At 39.9% G+C, this 12,686-nt stretch overlaps 1 pseudogene; it reads right to left on the bottom strand.

Moving 5' to 3' along the window:
* Positions 1-5,010: 5,010 nt before the first annotated feature.
* On the bottom strand, positions 5,011-6,436 carry LOC138057812 (uncharacterized; annotated as a pseudogene).
* Positions 6,437-12,686: the final 6,250 nt, after the last annotated feature.

The following is a 12,686-nucleotide window of genomic DNA, read 5'->3' as shown; positions in this document are numbered from 1 at the left end:
GTTAATTTTCGAAATGAAAGAAAGAAAACCAATCCGAAGCAGCACGACAGAGCAATTTTGAAACAGAAATAACTTACATGTACCTTGAACAATTACAACTAATTTGCAATGGAAAGCTCTTCAAAATTTTCCCAAAACAGGGAAAACGACCGCAGATTTAAATACAATGACGACAACACGCTAGAGGCAATGGCTGACACTTGAAAACAATGACTTGCAATTACTAGTACCCAGTCTCGTGCCAGACTATTTTTACTCTCTGAGATCTGTCACGTGTCATCTCGTCCTCAAAGTGACAAACCCACTGACATACAATCAAGATCTGCCTCTGACTTAGGGGTCTGTATGCATGAGCATAAGACCCCAAAAATGGCGAGGTACATGTACTTTGTCTGTTCTGTTGAAAGTCCAGATGCCCTTTTCTTGAAGTCCCAAAACTCATCTCTAAAACTGATGTGTTTATTCTGAAGAGCTAGTGTTTTACTATGATTTCAAGATATGAAAGCCCAAATTTGTTGCAAAATTTAAATCCTGGACATTTTTACCACCTGTTGGAAATTATGGAACCCAAATAGTTCTGTAAGTGCACACCAGAAGTTTCTTGTAAACCTTAATTTGCTTGCACTATTTTTAATGTTGAATTTGAGATTTCTTTTGGGCTGACTATCAACTGCGGGACCGTGGTGGATGGCAGACCTGGCCCCAGTTGTTCAAAGGGTGGATAGCGCTATCCACTGGATAACTCAACAAATTTTATTGATTTTGATGGTGTTTTTATGTTGCAAAGTGATTTATCCTGTGGATAGCGTCATCCACCATTTGAACAACCAACGCCTTGTCTTTAAGAAAAACACTCATTTTGTAATCAATACCATTCTGTGTTGTGCACACTCGTTATTGAGATGTGGCAAACCAAACACTTAAGAAAATATGAGCAACCAGCAATAAATGTGTGCATTGTGTATGTTTGGTAAAGCAAGAGCTTTACATTTCACCATTACATAATGTACATGTTTATTTAAACTCAATCCTTCTCATTGCTGGTCATTCGAACTTTTGTTGTGTGCACCAGTTTCACAAAGTGGAATGTGAACTGCATCAGAGACTTTCTCTTTGCAACTTTAGGAACTGGGTGAAGTCATGGCCACATGAGAAGAACAAATTCCTTCCTGGATTGATTGAATGATTTACCTATGAAGATACAGCATCCACATTGTTGCTCAGGTTTTGCAGTGGTGTTCAGTCCCCCTAAAAATTGAATTGATCAAAAGCTGTTGTCGATCTTCTTGATTTATAAAACAAGCATCTTGACTTGCAAAGATTGAACTTGACATTTGATGTGCAGGTAATGGAGACCTTGAACACATGAATTGTTTGATAGATAGATAGTTTATTAAAACAATTGCTACATGGCAGTCCGTGGACTGAATTGCGTAACTGAAAAACAATTACAAGCTAAAAATATACACCAATTGAAAAAAGAAAAATATTACTAAAAGTAATCTATATAAATTTTAAAAACTATAAAAGTAAAAGTATGTTCAAAAGCCCCCGTTAATTTGAGAAATCCATGAAAACCGTCTAAACCTCATATACATCAATGCACATGCTTAGGATAAATGAGTTCTTAAGGAGATTCTTAGGAGGTAGTAGTGAAGAATGCGTATGCCCTGGACTTGTTGATACTGAATTGAAAAGCTTGTGACATAGTGCCACAAACTGGCGTACAGTGTGACCAGACCAAACATGGCTAGACAGTCTGAGTATGACAACGGAGGACAGATGATAGAGAGCACTGTTTTAAACTCTCTCGAAGTCCTCGCAGAGGTGTCGTGGAAGCGTGTGATGAAAAACTGGTGTGCAGTACTCCAAGATTGGTCTAATTTGCTCATTTGCTTTCCTTATACACTCAAGAAGGTGTTCATTACATTTCAAATTTGCAGAAATTGTAACGCTTAAAATTTTGACACTGTTTGATAATGATAATTGTGAGTGTTCCTCTTTAGGTCTATGATCATCTCTTTGCATTTATCGGCATTCAGTTCCATCTTGTTCACTTGCGACCATGCCTCAACAGCAGAGAATGCGCTTTGTACATCACCTTTAGAGCCTCAAGATATAGTTTGAGCAATATTTGTTTCGTCCATGTACTTCCAGGTGAGCACATCAACCTTGAGATCGTTAATCATCAATACACCTTATTCCATAATGGCTGCCATTTTAGTATTCTTTTGTTTCCATGCAAATTGGCCCTTATGGCCTCGCTTTCAAATGGAAAATTGATAGTCAGCCCACAAGGGCCAATTTGCATGGAAACAAAAGAATACTAAACTGGTGGCCATTTTGGAATAAGGTATATAAGAACTACCAGGGACCAAGTTTTTGTCCCCTGGGGCACCCTGGTAGGGACTAGGCCCCACTCCAACAGACAGTCTGCTGATAGTTTGACTCGTTGTTTCCGGTCTGTCAGAAAGTCGAACACCCAACCAGCGACACTTCATGGAATGTCTAGGCCTAGAATCTTCCTAACCGGCATTTTGTAGTTGATAAAGTCAAAGGCTTTGCAATGATCAAATAGCACAACCCTAACAGCCATGCTAGTGTCATTGGTGGCCTGTGACCGGTGGTGTATCATAGATATCAGAGCGTACAGAGTAGAAAATCTTGGGATACTGCCGTATTGATTAGGGTCTATTATCTACAACACCTCACAGCTGACATGTGTAGAAACCACAAAATCCTCTGCAAGCTTGGAGATAGTGGGCGTCAGCGAGATAGGACACTAGTGTTTCCTAAGATCTTCAACAGGTTTTTACTTTGGAAGGGTGACCACATCCGCGAGCTTCCATGAAGTGGGCTTTGTTCTCTGAGGCTGGCATTCAGTATGGAAGTGTTGGGCTGCACTAGAATCTCTGCATATTCTCTCAGGAGCTAATTTCCAATGCAGCAGTCTGGTCTGGCCACCTTGTGTGGATTCAGTTTGGTTAGAGCAGATAGAACTGCCGTTTCAGTGATGAGTCCTCCTCGTTGATGGTGACTGCATGCAATAACTCGTGGTGTTCCATGGGCTCCAAGAACACAGCATTGATAGCGTTAGTGATTTCAAGGTTGCATGAGTGATCAAAGTGACCCTCAATGTGTAGTTTGTAGAGAAAAAACTCCGGGGCAGAGGCAGGTCTCATGCCAGCGATCCATTTAATGGCGTTCCACCACTGTAAAGGCTTAATGTTCTTTAGATTGCCTATTTGGTATGCAAAGTACTTGCTATGGAGTGATTTGTGCTCATGGGTTGGCTTCATTAGGGTGTTGGTAGCTTTCTTTGTGCTCTTGGTGGAAAGCTAGCTGGCGGAGCTTGATGAGGTTCTTAAAATGTTTGGTAACCCATGGGGCATCATGGGTGTGAATTCTAATGTGTTTTACCGGCATGATGTGACATTAATAAACTGCTAGTAATGTAATTCAGTAACTTATTCTCTATACAGCTGTTGATTCAGCACATGTGAAATTGTTCACAGCCCCAGACAAGTGCTTCCTTGTTGGTCTGTAAAATCCTGGGCTCGACATTGGACTTTGACTTGGTTTTGCAACCATCCACTCAGATCCTCCATGAACTTGCGGAGGGACTGCCCATAAGCCTGGCAAGTTGGGTCATAATTATAATAATAATGACGATGATGTTCCCTCTGCATTCTTGTCATAGTATTCCAAGGTTTTGGCATTTCCTAAGATGGTCTAAAAGGTATCTAAAAAAAGGGTATTGCATTGTAACTTACATGAACTGAATTTACTTGTGAACCCATAAAGTGGTTCAAGGATGCTTTGTTGGGATGAACCTGGAGCTGAAGTTCCCGAAAGCTGGCAACATCTACATGTATACCAATGAAGAATTTGACTACTAAGTCATTGAAAACATGTATATTGGAATAAATTTCAGCAAAGGCCACTCTTTAGGGGGTCTTGCATTTGACCTTCATCATAGAGAAGAAAACTGATAGACAATAGCCCACACTCCAAGTTAAACTTGTGAATGAGGCATTATGCTACTGTAAATGTGGTGGGTGATGGACTAAGAACCTTCACTGATCCCTGTCAGGAAGTCGTCAACCAAGGACAGAGAAAAATGTCTGACCTTGGTGGGAATTGAACCCACAACCTCTGGATGAGTGTTGACATCTCATAACACCTTTAGTCACAAAAAACACAAAATTTGCAATAACTCCGCACGAAAAAACATTTCAAATAATTGCTTTTTCACAAGAAAACAAATATAATGAGCTATCTTATTGTAGCTTTTTAACATTTTCCAAAATTCGAGACCGAAAAGGTTAGCAGGTACCTTAAAGTGGATGCGTATTTTCAAAGGTGGTTTAATCGGTTCTTCCTTTGTTCAGGATTTTTATTGTCAACTGGAATTAAATAACAATTATCTGTACTCTTTTGGACATAAAGAAAAAGGTGATTTGTTTGTTTGTTTTGCTATAAAATGCGAACGAACAGTGTTTTTTTAATCAGTTTGCCTAAATGTTTTTCGATGTACCTCAACAGTGACAATAAAATTTTGCCCTTATGTTATAAATACCAAAGCGCAATGAGTTCTCATAAAATTAGGGAGAAATATCACTAACTTGTGTTTTCAGAAGTTCTTTTAAAGCTCCTACAGGTAATTTGTTAGAGTTAGTTTGTCCTTTCTTGGTTGCATTGCCCTATTTTGCCGATTCTTGTTCCAATGATCTCCTTTTTAGAGATAAAGTGGAATAAAGTACATCAGTAAAACTCTTCTTTGACCTTGAACTGGCAAAGTGTTTTTTATGGCTTCTAACAATAGCGTGATTCCTATTCGCTGGCTATTGACAGTTGACTCTGAAATGGCTTTTCTCCTTTTCCATTTGCTTGCTGAGGGTGTGCTTGTTTTAAAACTCATGCGGGTCTGGAGAAAATCATTGCCAAACTGGTGAATTCCAAAGTAAATTTCACTTGAAGAACCATATTGCATTATGACAAATCGTTCGATCATGTTGAATTGCTTATCAGACACCATTGCTTGAGGAGATGGCAGAGGGGGAAAAACTTCGGTTGCTTCAGAATAGCACTTGCAGTGTCACATCCAGTTAGTGCATGGAAAAATGGTAGCCGTTCACATGGTGGTGTGGTAAGAGAACTGGCCAAGTAGCGCAGGTTCTTGCCAACCCCAAGGGCAACCCACAGCTTCTCTACCTACGTTCAAATGCTATAGCCAAGACGACTACATCTGTATCGGTGGCCAATTTACATTATCAACTCTGTTGATAAAACCAAATTTTTGTATACTACTTCCCCACGGACGCAGCACCACAGTTTCTTTAGAAACTACCCCTTCATACATCTGTATCGACTGTTCTTATGAGGATCTTCTTCATACCACTTCCAGAGACATGGTTTGCGTGCATAAAGATACGGGTATCTGCTTCTATGCGGTAACAAGGTGCAATGCCCGCCTTGTCTATCGTAGTAGAACTGATTACATCCATTTCAACCGCTTGTGCAGGTTTACTCAGAGATTGAGTGCTCACTGCCAGATACTGGATTAGCTCTTCCTTGTTGTCCAGCCTCAAAAACAACTTCCAGATTAAAGGAATCGCCACATTGTCAAACACATGTCTGCGAGTTCCTGTGCCTCTGGCTTCATGAGTGCCTTGCTTGAGGCTGTTTGTAATGACCCCAAACTAAATCGATTCCTTTTTACATTCTCTGCCCAATAATTAATGGTGTATAGAAGAAAAACACTTTCTGTGTACTCCTTGAAGGTCTTGCACTTACCAGGCGAAAAGTTGACAATAGCTGTGCTATCTAGAATGACTGCATCAACCAAAGGATGCTCCAACGTTGTGTCTACTTGAACGCATGGGACCAGTTCTGATTTTTGTCCTGTCCATATCTTACCATTAACCCAAAGTGCAGGCGGACTTGAGCTGTTTTCGTGCTTGAAGAATTCCTCAAGATATCCTTCTCTTGCTTGGCAAGCAATGTATATTCTAGAAAACGATCAGCAGTCATTCTTGAGATTAGCAACTTGATTACTAGGCTGACTTGATTACTGTTTCTCAGTTGTGCCAAGCAAGGGTAGGTTGCATCGTTGTATGGTATCTGTGGTGGGCTTGGATCGCTTATTAAGTCATTCCTCTACAAATTTGTCATCCAGTGACTGCCCCTTTCCCTTGGCAGTCGAAACGGTGTCCATATCACAATTAGGCAAGATTTCCTCAGTGTCCAATACAAGAAGATCAGCACTGTCTTCAAAGAATGGGTTCCCCATTTCTTCAATTACACTGATCATGGTTTTATCGTCTGTAGCAAAGGCTTTCTGAACAGATGGGACTTGCTCGTGGTGACGGGGGTCATAAGGTTTTCGTACATCATATTCTCTCACTGCTCTTGCTATTTTGGGTCCCGCTGTCATCCACTATCTTAGGGCTGCAGGACTTTCCATTAGTCCTACTGCTCCACTGTCCTCTTTAATCATCTCATTCTCCTGTTCGTGGTTCGTGGTTTTCGAGAATAGCTGCTGAGATTTCTGCAGAACCAACTTCCTTTGTTGGAACAGAGAATATACTGATGGGTGCCTGTCCTTCAGGGTGACGAGATCTCTGATGTAAATGGGAAGTCATCTTGAATAGTGGACAATTCAAGAAGAAACATCCAAGGGACAAGCTGGCTAAGAATCTGTACATGTAGGGAAATGGTGCCCTCTCTAATAGACCTGACAAATTCTAGAACTAGTAGTTCTAGTTCAAGAGCAGTTGACCAGAAAAGAAATTGGGGATGCAATTCACAGTGCTTTCGCACCCAAGAAGTAAAATCTTCAGGTTCCCTGTTTCCATTGGTACTAGCTTTGTATGCTCGGCGCTGTTGGATATACAGTGTGCATGCACTCGCTTGATGTGCATAGTAAGATCTGGTGATGTGGGCTGCCTTCAGTATAGCATCTTCCCTTCCACGGGTTGTGAGGTCTGCCTGGACTAATGTGCTATCCCATCTGCCGTTGTTTAACCACTCAATATTAAGACTACCCATCATCACAACATAGCAACTCTCCCCATACATATCTACTTTCTCCCACTGGATCTTTTTCCCAAGGGCGTAGAGAGGCTGGTCCATTCCAATGTTAGGTATCTGCCAGGGATTGATGTATGCAATCGCCTCCTTTACTATTTTCATAGCATGTTGGATCATTTCTTTAGTTTGCGCATATTCCTCGAAGGGGGTAAAAGTGAAGTTATAGCATTAGACCAGAGAACTCTGCTTTGCAAGGAGGCAAAGTGACCTGACCATGACAGAAATTCTTTCTCTTCCAACTTTTCCTTCTCTAACAGTTCTTTTAATCTATTAAGCCATTGGTACATGCATTTCATATTTTCAGTGACCAAATGTGACTGTGGTTTATTGGCATTGCACCCTCCTGGAAGACACAGTTTTCCTTTTTGGCAGGTCAGCATTTATTATAACTCGGTTTCTATCAATTCCATCAACTATATCAGTAGGGTGCCTGGTGAGAGAAAGTGCTGTTCCATGGAACGAGTCTTAGCTGTTTGTGAGCTTGGGTTGTGGTCAGTGTTGTCCACACTTTCAGTAGTAAACAGTGCGTTTTTCACTTGAAGAGACACACCACACCGTTCTCTTCAAATTGTGTAATGGAGGCTCTCTTTTCACGTGATGTCTGGTTGATGTGGCGTCAGACTGTCTATCATATATCTTGACTATCTTACCTGCTACTTGGAAGTCATCTCTCGTCAAAGCATTTTGAACAATCTAGCCATTTTCTGTCCCTAATCTCCCGGACTGTTTGTGCCTTTTTGTGGAGCACAGCTTCCAAACGTTTTCAGGCCTTCTTTTTGTGCTTACTGGCTCGCCCGTGATGCACAATGTCATCCGGGTTGTCTGTCTGAGTGAGTGTAAGATCACGTGCATGAATCACTAAACTAATGAGGTCTTTATTCAGTTATAACAATTGATTTTCATTTTACAGTTATTCTGTTTGCTGCCTACTTGTTGCCTTTTCCTTTCTTAATTTTCGTTTTGAAAAGAGAAATTTTGAGAATTTACAGCACGATTTTGACAATCGCGTGATCATTTGATTTGCAAACCTGTTGGGGAAGCTGGTAGGATTTGAGCGGAAAAAGAGCTGTGAAGTCAAAATGCTCATAAAAAGTCTCCAATGAGCTTTCATGTTGATATTCCAGTAAGATGTCCGATATTTTCGAATTTCGAAACAATCTGTAAAAATCTCATCAGTTGTCATCAAAGGCAACTTGCTCTCTGACACTTGCCGACGTGATGTACATATTTTAGTTAATGTCGAAATTTTGCAGAAATTTAAAATATACATACATACATACATACTTTATGACCACTTCCCCAAAGAGGATTTTCATAGGCAATACAGTTAAGGTAAAAATTAATTATACAATTAAGCTAAAAATTATATATCAAACTTAAAATAGAGCAATGACTTAAATAACGGAAGTGCTAAAGTTACTTAAGAGGCGAGACCTAAGGCGGCATTTAAACAGATTAACGGATCCACAAAGTTTAAGATCGTTAGATAAGGAATTCCATAAAGTAACTGCTCTATAGAAAAAAAGTCCTTTGGCCACTTGCTGTTCTAAAGCGAGGTATGTTAAGCATTTGAGAACTTCTCGTTCTGCGATTTGTGACATCACATCGTCTAATGAACTGGGTGGATAAATATCCAGGAGCACATCCTGTTAAACAGTTAAATGACATTACGGCATCACGGTAATAAAGATGCTCCTTCACTGGCAGCCAGCACAGTTCCTTTAAAGCTGGAGACATGTGATTGTATTCCTTCTTCCACTTACTATGCGGCAGGCAAAATTCTGGACTGTCTGTAACATTTTTAAATTTGTTAGAGAAGTATTACTCCAAACACATGAGAATAAAATAGTTTACTGAAAACAAGTGAGTTTATAACAATGATTAAGGACTGTTTGTCAAAAGATTACTTAACTCTATTGATCTGAGCTAAACGTGACATGCACGATGAAACTGTTTCTAGAACATGATTACCCAAAGTTAAGTTTGGATCCATAATTACACAGAGGTCTTTAGCGGTTGTTGCAGGTGCAAGATCCTTCCCGAAAAGGGACAGATTAAAATCATCACTCACTTTTACAGTGTTTTGTCTACTTCCAAAGATCATTAATTTCGTCTTGTCTGGGTTCAAAAGTAGCTGGTTATTAAAGCACCAGTTCCGTATTTTAAGCAGATCCTGATTTATTTTATCTCTGACTCCTCTCTCTTCATGGAGTGCAAAGGATAACAGAAGTTTGGTGTCATCAACATAGCATTGTGGGGAGCAGTAGTGTGGGATTGACGGCAAGTCATTAACGTAAATGCTGAACAAAAGTGGGCCGAGTATACTTCCTTGATGTACGCCGTTTCTTACTTGCGTGCAATGTGACAGAGTAGAATTGATGCGCACAACTTGGTGACGTGATGACAAATAACTCCAGAACCACTGTAAAACGGTTGTAGATGCACCGACGTCCTGGAGTTTAGCCAGTAGAGTGCCGTGGTGTAAGCCATCAAAGGCCTTGCTCATATCAAGGAGGACTGTTGCAGTTAATTGCTTGTTGTCAGTAGCACGCAGTATTTGATGGGTGGTGTGAATCAGTGTAGTCTCGGTTGAGTGGTGTTGTTTACTCCCACTTTGCTTTGATGTTTAACGCTCCTTTGAGACTAGATAGGTTGTGAATTGATTAAAGGCTGCTCTTTCACAAACTTTTGATAGTACTGGCAGAAGAGAAATGGGCCTATTATTATTCGGCACCTCACGATCTCCACTTTTCAGAACTGGTGTCACCTCGGCTAGCTTCCATTCATCTGGGAATGTATTGGTGGTAAACGAGGCATTAATGATGGACTTGAGAGAAGGCAGAATTGCAGGAAGGCAATCTTTGATAACTCTTACCAGAATTTTGTCGATACCAGGCGCCTTGTTTGTTGCCATCGAGTTAACAATGGCTTGTACTTGTTTACCCTCTATAGGATTAAAGGTAAATTTTCCTATTAATGCAAATGTTTTCGGAATTAATGGATTTTAGTTGAGCTCAAAGTATACCGGTATTCTTGACGGCTAGGAGTAAACTTCATTTTGGGTGCAAATTCTTTGAGGCCTGAAAGTTGCTGAGATGGTAAAAGAACTTCAATTTGAAATTTGATAATCTAATTTTGGTAGCTAATTAAAACCAAGACCAACTAACATCAGGAAGGTCACAAAATTACCTTTAAATAATTTCCTGGGGAAAATATTGTGATTTTCATCCAAAACATTTTCGCGGAAAAATTGGCTATCAAGTGACGTGCTCATACTTTGTTTTCTCTCTTTGTACATCGCCCATGATACAGAATTATTTGACAAACGTATTAAACCTTGAGCATTACCAGACTGAGTGCTCTTCTTGGATGAAAAAATAAATAACAAATCCAAAGAAAGCAACTCTTCTGTTGACCTTGATAATTTTTCAAACAGTATCACCTACTGCCGGATTCCATCATGACTCTTTGCAAACCTCTCTACCTCTCGCCATCCTTTGCAGTGGAAATGTAATCCCTCTCCAGTGAGCTATCAGATTTATTTTTTAGCCATAAGATGGAGACATTTTCGAATTTTGAAACATTTTGTAATTTCTTCATCTGATAAACAACTTTATACTTCGACATGTGCCAATAGATGGGATGTGCATATTTTTGGCATGTCGAGATCGAGATGTTTAATGCCGAAATTTTGCAGAAATTTAAAATATAAATTCGTTACAGGTAGAAGTAAATTTCATTTTAGATAAAAATTCTTTGTAGACTGAAAGTTGCTGTGATGGTTAAAGAACTTGAAATTTAAAATTTGGTAATCTAATTTGGTAGCTAACTAAAACCTACACCAACTAACACCAGAAAGGTCACGAAATTACCTTTAAATAATTTTCCGGGAAAAAATGTTGTGATTTTCATCCAAGCCAAAATATTTTCACGGGAAAATCTGGAGATAAGAATTAACATCGCTCACGCAAATGACGCAACCTGAGTGACGTGCTCAAAATTTGTTTTCTCTCTTTGTACATTGTCCGCGATACAGAATTATTTGACAAATGTATTAAATGTTGAGAATTACCAGTGCTCTTCTTGAGTGAAAAAATAAAAAATAAATGCAAGAAAGGAACTCTGCATTGACCTTGATTTTCAAACAGATCACCTACTGCCGGATTCCATCGCGACTCTTTGAACACTTTACTACCTCTCGCTTATTAATTTGTTTTTCTTCAATTTCCTTATAAATGCATCCATTATTCCTTCGAAATTCACTCAGTTTTTGCAACTGTTACAGTAGCCACATGCAGTGTTTATCTGAAAAACCTAATTGCAATGCTCTTTGTGCATTCCAAGCATTCATTGTCAACGCCCATCACAAAAACATGTCAACGATCACACAGACAATGTTAATGGTGTAACATTTGTTACCCGTAAGAATATGTCCCCCGAGGGACCTATTTTTTGTTTTAGCAGGTTTTATAAAAGGCTTGCATTATGAAGGAAAAAATTACCTGAAAGCTAACTGTTGTAAATGTGTTTTGTCTCTCGCTCTATTTCTCTCAGTGTTACGGTGTTCTGCATTGAAATTTTCTCTTCTTTTTCTTCCTCGGCTTCTCTCGAGGATTTCTTTGCTTAAACTTCCCATATTTCGTTGTGTCTTCTCTTGTTCTCTTTCCTGCTCTTTATCCTGTTGCTCATTACTGCCAGAAAAATGCAGGTTGCCAAGTGCAATGCTGGCACGCAATTTCCCGCGAAGGAAATTTTTCCAAACTCTCCCATCCCTAAAGGCTGTCCTGCCTCCCCACCTCCACTCCAGTCTGTATAGACGTGTGGGCGGACGTATTTTGACGTCATAACCAAAATTTCTTGGGGGGGGGGGATCTTACCCATGGGGCCCCAGTGTTGCGTTTTGCGCGCCTGAGCTCTGGTAATACTCTGTGTTTTGTGCAGTCACGGAAGTATGTCATTAGCGAGTTTGCAATTTACACTTAGTGCTACAGAAGAGGCGAGATGACCTTTCCTTGTGCGCTTTTGATATTCAAATTTCTAGCCAGTAGTAGTGGACACTTAGGGTAAAGTAGTTAGTTTCCTCTTCAGTTAGACGTCCTAGGTTAAGATTTCATTCCGAGATCCAACGCTTTTGCTAGCTGTACAATTCTGGTAGACTACCGGGTAAATATTTTGTGTTAGTTGTGTTACTTGGTCCAACTACATGTATTGTACCTTCATTCATATCCTATTTTTATTTTGTATTACAGGTTTTGAAGACAATGCCTTGCCCGATAAGTCAAAACAGCAAGTGAATCACTGTTACTGACAAAATTTTTGCAATGCAATAATCGCTTGACAAGCACACTCAGAAAGAGATTTGAAAAAGTGCAATTAATTTGCATTATCTGCATCTTTAGCCAAAGCATGGTTCATAGTCTGGTGCCAAACAACTTCACATTTCTTCTTAAAACTTGCGCGAGGGCTCTCACAATACTTTTTACAAACATTCTGAGACTCTCTGTTTGCTTTAAAAGGAGGATGTAAGGATGAAAATGTGAGCGCTTAGTTGACCGCTCCCGACAAGGGCTTTTCAGGGTCAACCGGCTCAATGG

The sequence above is a fragment of the Montipora capricornis genome, chromosome 1 (genome assembly GCF_036669925.1).
Source record: "Montipora capricornis isolate CH-2021 chromosome 1, ASM3666992v2, whole genome shotgun sequence".
In the NCBI taxonomy this organism is placed as follows: Eukaryota; Metazoa; Cnidaria; class Anthozoa; order Scleractinia; family Acroporidae; genus Montipora; species Montipora capricornis.
This window is presented reverse-complemented; position numbering and strand designations above follow the sequence as displayed.